Genomic DNA, 16454 nt, shown 5'->3' with positions numbered 1-16454 from the left:
AAAATAACCTGCCTGAGGTCTAGGGCTGGCATGGAATACTCCCCCCGCCCAGAGCACCTTGGAAGAAATGGGGAGGAGGGGAGATGAATGCGTCACAATCTGGGTCAACACAACTAACCGCTGCCACTAATTTAGGGTCTTCTGGCAAAGCTGAGACCTGAAGATTTTCCTCAGACACAAGAGGGTGGGAAGGAGAGGAACAGGGAACTCCTGGTAGCAAGACTCTCCTACCAGTTCTCCCCATACCTCAGACCCCCTGTGAGACACCCTGGAGATGGGTGTCCTTTGAATGACAGTGTCACCCTCTAAATGACACGGCTGCAAAGGAACTACAGAGTCACGGCAGATACTGGGAAGGGTGTGAAATGAAGAGCTAGGACCCCTTCCCCCAAAGCATGGGTCAGGACAGGACAGGCTCTTTATCCGAAATTTTAAAAAAATAAAAGGGGACCCAAACAAACAGATACAGATATATGCCAACTGCAAACACACACACACACACACACACACACTTGAATTCATCTCAAAGGCTGAGGGCTGCCGGGTGTCAGCCGTGGAGATGTGCCAATGACAGCAATTCTTGACAGCCCTTAATAACACCACTTACAGAAGCTGGTGCGGGAGGGGCTGGGGGGGGGAAGATGGAGGATTCTATTAGAGGCTGGTTCTTAATCAATCTCAGCATCCATGCCAAAATGGGTTACAATCAAGCGCTGATGGCTACATAATTGCAGTCCATGCTTTGGACCTGTTATTCTAACAGCCAACAGAGGGCACAACAGGGAAAGCAATCTAGGCTCTCTAAATTGGGGAGGGTCCCATCGCTCAAAGGGTATTTGGGATATCGGGAAGCGCTGTTTTCTGGATGTTGTAGACTTCAGAGAACAGCTTAAATGTACTCTGACTTGTGCGTGATGTTTTCACATCCCCCTATGTTGAGCTCTAACGCACCTTGTACTCTCTTGCAGCATCTGTGTTTTTAACTCTTCCTTTGTATCAGGACTGGTCCAGGAGGCAAAGTCACCCACCGCTCAGTGGCAGATGGGGATAGGGAGGAAACATGCCTAGTGCCAGAGCAGGGGAGTGGGAGTCAGTGTTCCTAGATTCGATTCCTGGCTCTGCAGTTGATTCAAGATGTGATCCTGAGCAAGTCACTTAACTCTGTGCCTCAGTTTCCCTATAACTATACTCCCTACCCACGCCTGGAAATGTTGTGAGGCTCACTTACTAAGTGTAGAGTGTTGCGAGCGCCTCCCATGAAATGTGCTACAGAAATGCCGTGTGTTATGATTATTTACTTCAAGCTCAGAAAGTACCTATTTCAAATACCACCACCTGGAGTGGCTGAAAAATCAGGCATGCAAAATACAGAGACTGTGCACTGAAGCAGAAATGGAAATTGACTTGATAGATGCTTCCCCCTTCTAATGGATAATACTTACCTAATTATGCCTGTTTGCTATTTCCTTTTCCTGATCTCTTTGCGAAATTATGTATATAAAACCTAGTCTTAAAGTTGCTATTTTCCTTCAGATTCGTCCCTTGGAGCCATTTGTCCAGTGAAATAGAGCTAAGGAGACAATTCCCTTGGTCGGGGAATGGGGGGGGAGAATAGATTTGGTTTTTGACATGCATTCTCTTCGCTTTTCTTTCTGCTGCATGAAATTTGTTTCCCTCCTCCCCCACCCCCACTTTCCAATCAAGGCTGCCGAGTCTCTCGTCTTGTCTCCATGTTGACTAGATGTTATTAAAATGTTATGACACTGCCCCGCTGTAATAAAGCTCCACTCAAAGATGTTGCTACGCAGGTGGCTGAAAAGCCACCCTGGCTAAGGTGAGATGCTGCTGGAATTGGTAAATGAATGCAGAATTCAGGACAAGCAGCCTGGAGCTGTAAAGATATAAGATTACGGCAGGAGACGACACTGATTTGGAGAGTCACTTTAAAGGTGACACAGTCTTGGTAGGTAGGACCCGAACTATGGCCTAGATCTTTATTATACCATGTTGCAAAATTCATGGCATTCTTTAGATGACTTTTCTTCAAGCAAACATGTTCACACCAGCAGCCCAGGGATCAAAAGCAACCCTTCAGCCGCAAACCACCGCGATGCAGTCCAGCGCTCGTGAGCAAACCCGTAACAAACAAACCAGTCTGCCTGCAGCTTCACATTTCTGGGAAACAGTAAAACAAAAACAAGTCCACACACGAGCAGCCCTATTAAAAACCAAGGCAGTGTCAGTGAATCTGAGCCCTCGTGAGCAGCTCTAAAATCACAAGCCAGAGGAAAAACGCATGTAGGTTTTCATTTTGTTGAAAGGAAGAGGAAAGAGCTCCAGGATCTATTCTGCAAAAACGAAGGGAACTGCCAGGGGCCAGAGCAAACTTAGCATAAATGAACATCAGCACAGGATGCAGGGGGCCCGGATACCGAATTTGGGACCCTCAGAACATGGCGTTGGAAGGGACTTTGAGTCCGGTGCCTTGCTATTGCGGGAAGCACCATCAGATAATCCCATTCATGGACTTCTGGAGCTCCATTTTAGAACTAGTTCAGTTGTTTGCTCTCACTCTTCCTACCAAGAGACCGTTCCAGGATGGTTAGAAACTGCTCTCTAATTGCCAGGCTAAATGTTTTCATGGACAATTTATACCCATTTGTTGTTGTGCCAACACGGTCCTTTAGCCAACGTTGTTTATGGCCCTTATGTGTTTATAGGGAGCAATCAGATCCTTTGTCAGCCTCCACATGGCTAGGTAAATAAGCCGAGCTCTTAGGCTCTCCATTCCCCTCATCATCCTGATAGCCCTTGTTCCACACCTGTGAATCCCAGGTGAATTCAGTCCACCATGATGTGGCGTGGGGGAAGGATGACAACCACACGCAGCCTGGCACCCGAGCACAGCTCTGCAATAATGAATCGGCCACAGAGCAACAAACCAAGGTGCATCCCTCGATCCTCTTCAGCAGTCTGACAACACCAAGCCAGCAGGCATGCAGGCCAGGACTTATAAGTGACCCCAGGGTAATAAGCAAACATGAGCACAGCCACTGAAGAGCAACCCTACAATAACAAACCAACGTGTCCCCAAGGAAACCCATTCCACTCTCCATCATGCAAAACTATATATATAAACCCCATATTAAGTAATCAAAAATACCTCTTCAGTCTCCTTTTTACACAGGATATCACCCCTGGATATAGTCTGCTCTCTCCAATAACCCACACTAGACTCTGCCCTTCTTCTTTTACACAGGGTACAATTCTACCCTTGGATGCACTCAAACTGCCACCGAGTCAGGAGATCACACCTAAGGGCCCATTCTGTGCCTTTTGATGAGGGCTGAGCACCATCAGCTCCCTTTAACTTTAGTGGGACATGAGGGGGTCTCAGCACCTCTCAGGATCAGGCCCTAGCCCAGCGAGAATCCTCAGCAAGATTTTGCCTCTAATGAGGCTCTGGAACCCCACTGAATTCTGGGAGAGGGGGCGCTGTATTCAAACCCACCCCCTGCTGTTTTGATGCCCAAATCCAAAGGAGCCCATTTTCTCACTGCCAACTCAGATGCTGCTAAAACCTCCTCGGGAACCTGATCTTGCCAGATTGCCACTGGTTGAACGGAGAGCTCATGAAAACAGTCCAAACTCTAGCCTCCAACCTAGACGCTCCCTTCTCAGCTCAGAACCAGAAGCCTACTCCAGACCCAGACCCTGCTTCCTTGGCCCATCTCTTAAGGGCAACAAAAATCTCAGCTTTAGCAGAAAGGGAAATATAAAATCAAAAGGCACAAAATTCACCTGACGAAACAGCAGCAGTGTTGATGCCTGGAAAACTACGTGCCTATTCCCCGCTGCATGTTACTTATTGACTGATTTTGGTGTGGGGGGTTGGAGGGGGGGAAGAGAGAGAGTTAAAGAACATTCAGAGACACCCCCAACCCCCAGTCCTTTAAAGAGATGCCTCCACACTCTGTACGGCTGGAAAGAACTAGTCTAACTCAGAGCTGTAACAGGCAGGTGAAATGAGTGTTACGGTGTCGCCAGGAGACATGACCATCAGCAGCACGGGATATCCTTTGGCTGCATCAGCTTAGGCCCTGCTCCCGGCTGACGCTTTCTGCATAGCGCCAATGGCACAGCTCAGTAACAACTCAGAGTCACTGCCGTAAAACAATCCAACCCGCCCACAACCACGGCAAACAATCAAATGCACCCGGGTGCAGGGAAAGCCCCTTCTCAAGTCTCTCCATTAGCTTCGGGAAACCAGGGTCGGTCTGATCCACCTCCATTACAAATGGCAGTCAGTTCAGGTCACACCTGGAACCAGCTCTTTCAACTGTATCTCAACGAAGGGATTTTCATCCTGGATCATGTCATTGGTCCATCTAAATCCAGTCTGTCACCCTCTGCTGCACTAGACCATTGGTCCATCCCATCTTGTATCCCACCTCCTGCCATACCAGCCTCCATCACTGGTCCATCAGTGCTGGCATCCTGCCTCCACACGGTAGCTATTAACATGGGCTTCAGAGAGGCAAAAATAAATCCTACGCTGCCCCTGGCCAATTGTGCAATGCTGCAAACAAAAGGGGAGCAATCGCTCCCGTAGCCACTGTCCTGGCACAGGAGCCGTTACCCCTTTCTGCAGAGGGGATCATGAGTCGGACTCCCCCCACCCACGCCTGGTTCCTTGACAGCACGTGGAATCTCAGGAGGCCATCGGTGGAGACTATGGGAGATTTCCCAAGAGGAACAGAGGGCAGTTGGCTCCCCAGTTCCACTGAAAAATCAATACACCCCTTTGTGCCTTTAAAAATCTGCCTTGCATTTTCTGGCCCCACTGACTCACTCATCTCAGGTGCCTTGGGGTGCTTCTGCACTAGCATCGCCCCTTCTCGAGCTGCCAGCTAACGGGGCACGAAAGGCAATTAGAGAGGATTTGCCTGATTGATCTCCTAGTTTATTTTTCCTCATAAGGGCGCTAATGCAGTTTTGCCCAGAAGTCAGTAGCAATGATTGATGAGATTTCCTCATTTCCTGGGCTTTGATAAACCCATCAAAGGTGCTTAAAAGCGGCAAGGACTCGGGCTGCAGGAGTGAAGTTTTGTTAAGTGCTCTGCGTAACATAGGTATGACGAGCACCCACGGCACCTCTACAAGAGAGTAGCAGTGGGGTATAACCCCGTCGTAAAGAGCCACCAAGGTCTTTGGGACACAGCAACTCCTGTGGTCTAACACATCTGAAGCGAGATGTCAGAAACACGGTAGGCACCAGCTAACCCACAAACCCACGGAAGCGTATGGGATAGAAACGAGGGGTCCTGCTTCAAAACGCACTGCCACTGAACTGTGATGTTCAGCTGTGCCTTGCTGTTTTCTCACTCACATCGCCACTAGAGGCAACTGAGACAGCCTCCATTCATGGGCAATGGATTTGAAGGAGGTGAGGTATTAGCTCCAGCCATCATGACGCAGGATCACAGGGGACTTGACTCCAGACTTCCCCCGTCACATGACCAGGCCGAAAGCAGAGGTAGAATCCAGGACTTTCCTGCTGCCAATACTCGGCCCTCAACCACCTGTGCAGCACCCATTAGAAGGCGACACAAACCCTGGAGCAGGTCTGGTTCCATCTAGCAGAGGTCAGTTACATGTGCACACATTCTAGGAACTGTCCCTCAAGCCAGCAATTCCCCCCATGACTTCCATAAGAGCTACCACTGCTCGGCCCCTCTCACGATCAGGGCCTTAGACAATCCACCACACAACATCACTCTGTGGATGGTAGTGGTTCCAGGAGTGACACTGCTGCACCTCCTACTGAGCGTCGATTCCCAGGGCTCCCACGTGATGTCTGGCAGTATCACTGGTGGGCAGAGGGAGGAGTGACTCAAGAACACCTATGAACATATGAGAGAGTAGAATTTGGTCCCATTAATGGACAGTAGACAGGCGGTAATGACACTCTGTTTCACATATAAGCATTCACACACATCACATGACATCAGATTCATTGCACTGGGCTGCGTCCTGCCCCATTAAACCATCTCACGCTGTAAGTGGGTGTTCCACCGCATGTGAAGTCACCTGATGTAACATCTCCTCAATTAGCAGATACGGAGCCCCCAATTGTCGTGGGTAATTAACAAGTAGGATCAGTGCAGCAATTACCCACAGAGAGCCCCACACAGCAGGAACTTCCATCCCTGCCTATTGCAGCAGGGACAGAAGTCAAGCTTTCCTTCCACCATCCTGCATCTGAGCCCAGACCCCTGGGCTCGTACAGGGGGCAGGGAAACAACCAGGAGTAGAATGAGCAAGATAGGAGGCTGCATTTACCAGACAGTCATCGCAGGTCCTGTGAATATGGTATTTGTGATGGATGAACAGACATATTATTACAGGACTGAATGCAAACGTTTCGCCCCAAATGGTGACACACGATTACTAGTTTGGAAATGACTACGCTAATTATAATGAAACGCTTCACTCAAATCCCTCTCTGAAGGGCATATCTGATGAAGGAACAAACCTGTGACGGGCACCGACTGTAGGATTGGGTGAACTGGATCAGACCCCTGGGCCATCCAAGTGCAGTTACCGGTGTCCTGCAGTGGATGATGCCCAGCGCTGCAGAGGAAGGTGTCACACACACACACACACACACACACACACACACAATATGGGCAACTGAGCAACGATGCTCAGTTCTGTGTTTAAAGATGAACTGAAACACCTTTCAATAACAATGCTAACTTATGTGTTTCTATAGCAACTCATCACCATAGCATCCAAGCACTGCACAAAATACGGCTCAATCCTGACTTCTTTGGGGCTCGGCAAGGATCCACCCATGTTGATTTGATTGCAGGGTCAGGGTCCACGTGGCAATTGTCCAGGCTGGAATCTGCTCTTCAGCTTCCAGGAAACTCAGCTGGTGGTTTATTGGTTTCCTTGACCGTGGTTGTGCCTTTAGCAAATAGGTAGATGCAAGAAGCTCCTGCCAATTTGGTCAGGGCTTTGGCTAAGTCTAATCTTCTCCTGTTGCTTGTCCTGCAGGCAGCTGGCCTGTCTAGATCCTTACACAGCCCATCATTGTCCAGACAGGGAACTGAGGCACAGAGAGGTCCCATGCCTTGCCCTAGATCACACACTGTAACACAGCTGGGACTCAAACCCAGATCAAGACCCAGTCCAGTGCCTTAAATCACAAGGCCATCCTCCCTCCACCACTGAGTCCCATTGACTGCAGATGCACATGCTTCATCGTAGGTTCTTCGTGGCATCGTCCCTGAAGAACGAAACCATCTCAGTAGGTCTCTAGAGAGGATTAAATGCAAGAGTGGGTTCTCACTGAAAGTCTCCACAAAGGTCTGTGTGAAGGAGGGATTTGAATGGGGAAAGGGTGGACAAGGAGAGGGAGGAGTTCCAGCCACTAAGGGTGGATTGGAAGATGGTGCAAAGAGACGAGTGGGAAGATGGAACTGCTGGGTGCCTTGAGGCTTTGGCAGGGGGAGGTGGACAAGTGTGAATTTATGATCCCTTTGTGCAGCACCTCGAAAGTGCAAACATGCAGCAGACAATAACAGCGGCACTAGTGAAAAGTGAAGGAAGGAGGCTCATGAACGAGGCATTTAAAATTGATAACGAGCCGCAGATACATATCAACGAGCACTTACAGGAATGCACTGGGCTAAGAGAGACAGGACAGAGGCCTGAACATGCAAGCATACAAAACCAGCTCCAGCCCCTGCATCCTCCAGCTGACAATGCAGCCTGCAGTCCAGCCACACAGAGATGATCAGAACAGGGCAGCACTCCGAGTGGAAGAGCTCATGCAGCGCAGAAGGCCAGGACTGAGAAGCACCATTCACAGGAAACATGGCAAGATGGCACTTTGAGCAATAATCAGTCCTTCAACCAAGATGTTCTCATCCCTCCTTCTATTTTCCTTCCACTTTAATTTCACTTCTCTCCATCTGGGTCACTTTCATTCTTGCATTCAAAGGAAAAAACAGAAAAACCCTTTTGTGGTTTCACATTGACAGGGAGTTGTGGGACCTAAGTATTGACTCTCCTATCAACTCACTCAGAGGATTTGGGCCAGTTGCTTCACCCACCCCTCCCCCATGCCTCAGTTTCCCACCTGTGAAATGGGGGTGACAAGGCTTATCTCAAAGGAGAGCTGTCAGCCTGAATTCATTACAGCTGATAAAGCTTTTTGAGATGCTTTAAATAGGCACACGTTTTATGATTTTATTATACATACAGATCTTCAGCTATACACAGGGAAAGAACAGAAGTCCTTCTGTTCTAAGAAAACAGACCTTGACCATTTCACCTAAAGGTGATGCTTGAGCCTTCTGTCTCTGGGATCCCAAACACTAGAGGGCCAAAATCAACATACACTCGAAGCAGGTCTATTATTCTACCCAGCAGAGGGCAGTACTGCAGAGCACAGACACGACAATGCGATGAATATGCAACCCCACTGTTCAGTAAGTGTTTGTGTCCCCCTCTAGTGGCTGGTCCACTACCACAGCTACCAGAATCAACCTTCAGCGCAAGTGGTAGAAGCTCATGGTCTTCGTACTCTAAATCCGGTGTTCAGCTCCCAATGAGAACTGATGGAATCCCCTCACCGCTCCATACATCCAGGAAGAAACATAGGATCAAATGGGGAACAGAGAACTGACTGCAAAGGAACGGATGTTAATTGACATGAAAGGAAAATCCAAGCGTAATGGAAGGGGGAAGGCAGTTTCCCTCAGAGTCCCATATAAAAGGAGGGAGATTATTATTAACACAAAGAATTCAAAGAAAGATAAGACCATGTAAAAAAAGAATCCCTCCCCTCCCCAAAGTAATAAGAATTAGAGTTGGTCTTGGGGGCTTCTATCCATTGGGGGAAAGAGAGAGGGGGGCCAAAAAACTTGAAAGCTAAACATTTTTCAGCCAAGCCCTCCCCCCACAAAAAATTCATTAAAAAACTAAACATTTCCTGGGGAAGTTTCCATTTCAATTGAAAAACCATTTTCCATTGAAGAAAATGTGAAGGGAAACGTTAGACCAGCTTGAACAGCTCTACATCTATTCCTTTTGAAAACTGCCAGGTTTACAGCCTCTGTTCTGTCTCTTTGCACAGAACAGATGAGAGCTTTCTCTTCTGCACCTCCTTTAATCTAGAGCAACCTTCCTGTCCCTCTCCATATACTCCCATTAAAAACCTCTTCCCCCCCACCCTGACACATGTCTAGTAAACAGAGGAAAGAGAAATGAATTAGCAATGGGCAAACAGGGACCATTCACCTAAGCCTTTAGAGGGTTCAGATAAAATGAGTTCCAGATCTGAATCCCCCCCCAGTTTCATCCATCTCACTTAGGAAGTATAATTATGACTTAATTAGAAATGTTTACATAGCTAAAAGTACTCTAAAGTAGTACCATCAACCACAATTTACAGATGGGGAAACCGAGGCACAAATCGGCTAAATGACTTGCCTAGCAAGTGACTTGTGACAGAATCAGAGTCTCCTTCCAATACATTGTGTACAAAGATGCTATAAAAATAAAACAAAGCTACATTGTGCATCAAGTGCTCGCTATTCCATCGATAGCCTCTTGCAACGGGATACACCACTTTAGTCTCCTAACTGAGTTTTCTTTCTAATGTAACATTATGGACAAATCCCTAGTCAAAAAAACACAACACCACACACTGTTGATGATCAAATATGCTCTAACCAAGTAAAACAGAAACACGAGCACGGAATTTTCAAACCCGTTCCCACCATCCCAGTGTAACCATCTTCCCTTCCAAACAAAATAATAATAATAAATAAATAAATAATAATAATATCAAGCGAACAGTTTATAGAAGAAATGAAGTGGCAATTTCCCAGTTCAGCTGGGGATCAATACGTGGGCTTGTCATGGTTTTTATTTCAAAGGAGCTGTGCTCCTTTCTCAGAAGCCCAGACTGACAGAACTCCAGTGCTTGACTTACGATTACTTCATCTCGGCAAGATATTTTGAATTTAAATCTCACTGCAGTTGGATACAGAATCAGCCAGGATTTGATTTACTGTTAATTCATTGCTCCGATTCCTATAATTCTACATTCAGTCACCAAACAGTTTAATGCTGATAGAATCACCAGCGCGGTACTTTATGAATGGGCGTCAGGGGAATTTTGTTAGTAAGTGCATGTTAGCAACTGTTATTCACTTCAGAAGGAGTGGGGAAAAAAAAAAGAAATCTATACACACAATTCTTGGTTCAGGTACCAGCAGTTTTGGAGATTGAGAAACATACTGTGCCACTTAATGATTTAAGAGCAAAACAGCTCTGGGATTATAAACTATGTTCCCCCCCGCCCATCTTTCCTCTCCAATACGGTATTTCACACTCAAATGGAATCAAAAGCCGGTTCAGAGAGTGGTTCATTTTGCACAACATTTACATGCTGCGTTGGCTTGGAGAGTTCATCTAACATCAAGATTTATTTCCCCGGACCTTGTACATCACAGGCAATGAGGACAGGGGGGAAAAGTGTGTGAGAATAGATCATGCAGATGCGTTTAATGGAAACTGATTCTATATTATCTGCATTAGAGCCACACATTCACCCGGTCAAAAGGACAAGGTAAAGTTCTAATGCCAGTCACCTCGCATTAATTGATGGCTCAGAGCCTTGGTGTGGAAACCCAGACAGGCCACTTGCACACAAACAGATACAGCTGGAAGGGAAGTCAGAAAACAGACATTGCAGGCAGGAGAGATGAGGGCTGGCTACAGAGGCACTTGCTACCAGGTCACCGGTTCAAATCAGCCTGGGTTAGTAGCAGCTGCAATTTAGTACCTCTGCAAACAATTCAGTGAGTCTGCATCCATTTCCTAGTGGGACAAGGGTCCTGAAAACAAAATCCACTATTGAGATCAACACTAGGTGGCAGCCTCAGCAGCGAGGTCAAGGACAAAATGACCTGTCAATTCCTCGAGCAGGTTTGCCTGCAGGGTAGGGATGTAGTCTAGTGGAGGGAGGCAAAGGAGCATGGAGGGAAGCTTGCACTGTTCCTGTTCTCTGGATTTCAGTCTACCCTCCAGGAACATCGATCAAGCACCTTTCACCATTAAATTCACCCAGGCACTTAAGGTGGAAAGAACTAGCACTGTTCTGCTTAGGGCCTCCATCCAAGAGCAGCCCTACTTAAGGTTTCTAAAGTGCTTCTCGTTGCCAATAATGCCCAGGCCTGTGGGAGCATTGGGAGACACTCCCTGGATGCCTTGGCTAACATGGGATCACTAGCAAGCTGCAGGAAGAAGATCTTTAAACCTAGAGCGCCCTTTCAAAAGTGTTCGGCCCACGGGGGGCTTTATACGAGTGCTGTGAACAAGCATGTCTGCATTATGGCACCATAGTCATGTTCGTGGCTATAGTAAATGCTCAGCTGGAACGTTTTCAGTGTTTAGGTCCTCTTAGCTGGGCAGGTTTTGTTTATGTTACAAAGGATGCCAAAGAGCAAAGAATGCACCAAGTTAGAACAGCAGAAACACTAATTAAGCGGGAAAAGACAGCTACATAGCTCCAGTAGTACCAGGCAAAAAAATAAAGAGAAAGGGCCGCTTTTATCCAAAGACAGCCACTACAATAGGCTTTCATCATCACAGTAATACTTAGCATTTCTGTAGTGCCCGCAATCCACATGCTTTACAATCCACACTTCCCCGACTGCTGAAAAGACTAGCACCCCAAATTTAAAGAGGGGAAACTGAGGCACAGGGGGGCTGACTCAGCCAAAGTGGCCCAGCATGTCAGAGGCAGGTCTAGAACTATTCCACATACTTCCTGACAGCCCAGCCCCATGCTTTAACTACCAGGCCAGGCTTTCCTCATTTTAAGGCATTCCGGTGCCACTTGAATTTCAACGAGTTTGAGTTGTCTTTTTTTCCCCCCAAATGGGATTTTGCAAGTATTTCATCCTGAATATTCCCGCTCTCATGGTGGCTAAAGCACAGGGACTGGGAGCCAGAAGAGTTGGAGCTTGATACAGACTCACTGCTTAACCTTGGGCTAGCTATTAGGGTCCAAGCTAACTTCTATTACAGTCGGTGGAAAGACCTCTTTGAGTTGACGGGAGTTGGGCTGAACCAATCACCCCCTCGTGCTTCAGTTTCCCCATCCATAGAATGGGGATAATTATGCTTTTTCAAGGGCTCCAAGAGCTCTGAAAGAGAAGCACCACAGGAGTGCTACGTTTTCTTCTCTTGAGCAGCTTGTGGGAAAAGCAGAGAGAACCCCAAACTCCCATGAGCAAATGTGCTTGAAATGCAACTGCCCAGGCATGGGGAGCCCTCCTCATCCAATGCCCAGCACTGCAACAGCACAGCACTTTGCACACACAGACTAATTTGTTGCTCAGGCCTCCTGGCTGTGGGGAGGGAAAAGCCTCCGTGACTGTTGTTGGGAGGAGTTACAATCTATTTGGAAAACAATACAAGAAAGAAAAAGCCCTTCAAAAAAAAAAAATACAGAAAGGAAGATGCTGGGATTGGGCCTTTACCCAGTTCTTGCTACTGACAGTGTCACTTTTAGTCAGTAACATACCCTTTGAGGCGTTCAGGGTGACAAACCCCACCTTACACTTGCAAGCAAAAAGATGGTCTAATGCAGGGATAGCCAAACTGCAGCTCGCAAGCCACATGCGGCTGTTTTTCAGTTAAAGTGCAGCTTACCGAACACCCCTCCTGTCCCTCTCACAACCAGACTGGGGGGCGGGGGGGAAGCTCGGGGCTTCTGCCCTGCAGCAGGGTGGTGGGGCTTGGGGCTTCTGCCCCACAGGAGGTGCCTGCCAGGGCTGAAGTGTCCAATCCTCAGCAGACACACCCTGGCTCTTGACTCGGAGAGTCAATAAATTTGGCCACTCCTGTAGTGGATAAGATCCTAGAATGAGACTTGAGAGACCCGGGTTCAAATCCCAGCACAGCCACAGACTCTTTATGACCTTGGGAGAGTCACCTAATCTACCCTGGACCTCTATTCCCCCATATATAAAATGGGGATAATAAATCCCTACTTCCCAGAGTGCAGAGACAATAAAATCCATTAATGATTGTCAGTTGCTCAGATGCAACAGTGTTGAGGGCCATGTAAATACCTAGACTAGATGATAAAATAAGGCACTGTCTCTTTAAAATGTTAGATTAGGATGGTGTTGAGATGCTAATCCGCAAAGCATGGCACCATTGACCCCAGAACTGAAAAGCCTCCCCCGTTAATACCGTCACAACACACAGCAGTGGCGGGCTAGCTCACAAACACAAGGAGTCTCAGATTTTGCTTTTCAATTTTCCTTCCAAACAAGAAATGAATTCCAAATAAGCATTAACCCCAACTAAGCCTGAACTCCAGAATACTTCCGACTCACACGCTTTTCCTCTGAGGGTCTCAGAGTGTTTTAAAACATTAATTAACCCTTGCAACACCCACTGGGAAGTAGGTAGACATTATTGTACCCATTTAGAGATGGGGAAACTGAGGTACAGAGAGGCAAAGTGGCTCATTAAGGCCAAAGGGGGAGGCAGTGGTAGAGGCGACAACAGAACTCCAGACTCCTGGCTCTCAGTTCAGCCAGTGGATGTGAAATTAGACGACTAACGACCCAGCTCAACAAAGCCAGAGACTTCGAAATTCAGGTCCTTAATTCAATTGTGAGCCATTAAAAAAAATTCACCTATTATAACCCAGTGGCAAAGGTTCACTTGGGAGCCTCGTCCTCAGTGCTGGTGCACCTGGATCACTTTGGTTTGCCTCAAAGCTTGCTAAGCCTCTCAGAGCAAACCGAACCCAGCGCCAAACACTCTATGTACACAGAGGGGACTGGAGGTAGTTTGATGGGGGAAGGTGTGAATATTTTCTCTCAAGGGAGAAACTCTGTCTAGGGAAGGATTTTCTACAGCCCTCATCACTATAGTAGCCAAGAGCTGGGTTGCATGCTGAATGGACTCAACTGTCTTTCGTGCCGAGAAGGCAGCTACAATTATCCAGCAAAGACTCCCAAACAGCACCGGGATTTATCATGAGGGAGTATTTTTAAATGCCCATCTTCGACGTAAGCCACACCTAAATCATGCAGCTGTCATGAAGTTTGCATCCCATTGATTTCTCCGACTGCCACAAATTTAAGACAGGACTCAATGGCAGATTCTTGTGAAAGGCTGGGGGCTGTTTTTTTAAAATGAGAGCTAACCAAAAGGTGACACTTATTTTAAAGGTGTCCCCACATTGAATATATTCAGGGTGGGAAGAAAAATCTTATCCTTTAGGATTTTTTTTGTATGTTTCCATCTGAACATGTAAGAAAAACCAGACATAGCTACATAGAGCACATCTGTTGCACTGTTTGAAGCCCAACTCTTATAAACAGCATGCTTAATAAGAGCTCCCAAATAAAAAACTAGACAATTAAAACAATAACAAACGTTTCTCTGAGCCCTGAAGCCTTCAGACTATGGCTGAAGGCGGGGGGAGGGCAGGGGGAAGAGGAGAAGAGAGAGAAAAAGCACCTAATCTCACACTGAGAGGCACACACTGTAATTAAAATCACAAAAAAGGCAAAGGCAAGCAACCCCATGCTCCACTGGTTCTCTGCATTCACAGATTTAAGTAGCTTTTATAAACACCCGGGTGAAACTGAGGACAGATAAAGAGAATAAGTTAACATGCTTTATGCCTTCTAAAATATTTGTGGAGTGCTGGTGCACGCTCAAGATAAGTCCTTCGGGGGTAGAAGGTATTGAGTTGGTTGTAAAATTCCCTGGAACCTTTTTCATGGTTTCCCTGGAATGATAGCAACCTCTAGCAGTCACAGCTGTGCACCTGCCGCACGGATCCAACCCCTTTTCCAACACACACAACTATCTGTGCAGCAGTTCACTCCCATCCACCGCCAAGCTAACTTGGGGAACAAATCCCATGTTCCTTGTGGCAGAGGGAAGCCATGGAACTCCGGTGCATTACACCAAGGTTTTTGCATAGCTGCTAATTAATGCCTGACTGTTGTACTAGAAGCCAGTTTAGTGCAGACTCCGGGTTGACATTTATATTTAAAAAAAATACAGTCCCATATTTTGCATAACCACCGCTTCATATGAATAAAGATGACATTTATAGGAGAGAATGTTTCCTCCCTCCCCCAAGGCAATAACTTTATAAAATCCTAGAAGGGAAGTGGGTGATGGTATATGGGGAAGTTTCTCTCTATATATACACACATACTATAAAGCTAAACAAATAATATGGAAACTGATGAGGCTTTGCGAGCCTGGGTTTATCTGGGAGGACCTCATCTGCTGCTGGAGTATTATATTTCTATCAAAACCATGTGCCGCTCAGTGTTTAGATCACTTTTCCCTGTCTACATAATTTAGGGGCATATGTCTGATAAATGAGGAGCATCAATATTCAGGTTTCAGTTGCAGTACACAGAGGCACAAAGAGATTTATCAGGACTAACTGTGCAGGCTAGATTTAGATATATTAAAAAAAACCTCACCAAACAGCTTGTGGAAAAGAAACTGTTTTCTCTTTCCCTAGATATTGCCAATAGGAGGTGGGTGTTTTTCCCCCCTCCCTTTTTTTCCCCCTCAATCAAGCAAAAGGGCTGTTTCGCTCTCTCTCTCACACACACACACACACACACACACTCCCTCCCTCCCTAGGAAACTATAATTCTCCCAGGGAAGCAGGGTCTGCTACCACCTTGTCAAGTGAAGTTTGAAAATACAGTATGTGGGAACTAAGGGAGAGAGAGAGAGATCACAGTGGTTTGAGCAGGCAAAGCATCTTCTGTCAGATTGGATGGCTTTTGCTTTACAATGGACACACACACACACACACACACACACACACACTCCACACTTTACTCTCAGTTCAACACCAGCCCCAATAATAAAGTCTGTCGAGTCTGATTGATTTCACAGTACATATTTTCCTATGTACACATACAGAGGACTACACCTATCTATAGAGAAAGATACACACCCCAATTTTTGGGCCCACAGAAACCCCCAATATAAAGTATCAGAGGGGTAGCCGTGTTAGTCTGAATCTGTAAAAAGCAACAAAGGGTCCTGTGGCACCTTTAAGACTAACAGAAGTATTGGGAGCATAAGCTTTCGTGGGTAAGCACCTCATGTCTTCTTAAAGGTGCCACAGGACCCAATATAAAGTCTCTCACCCAGACCATGTTCTCTCATCTCTAGCATTTTCCACACAGGTGTGTGTGTGGGGGGGGGGGATGTTTATTTTTTTTTTTTTAAGAGAAGGCATCATCTGCCTCTATTTCTGGCAGGCAAACCAGAATAACTTCAGTCTCTGGACCTCAGAGGGGAATCTGCTGGGGAAACTTTATCACCCCTGCGCTGATTTTGCAGTGGAGGCTGGAGGGGAA

The 16454-nt window shown here is 46.8% G+C and overlaps 1 protein-coding gene across 1 annotated transcript in view; it reads right to left on the bottom strand.

Moving 5' to 3' along the window:
* The window catches only part of PLXNA4 (plexin A4), a gene marked incomplete in the record, with an annotated part of 626278 nt that overhangs the window by 608505 nt on the left and 1319 nt on the right, over positions 1-16454 (bottom strand).

Source organism: Trachemys scripta, chromosome 1 (genome assembly GCF_013100865.1).
Source record: "Trachemys scripta elegans isolate TJP31775 chromosome 1, CAS_Tse_1.0, whole genome shotgun sequence".
Classification (NCBI taxonomy): Eukaryota; Metazoa; Chordata; order Testudines; family Emydidae; genus Trachemys; species Trachemys scripta.
Note: the sequence above shows the minus strand (reverse complement) of the source record. Positions and strands in the feature narration are given on the sequence as shown.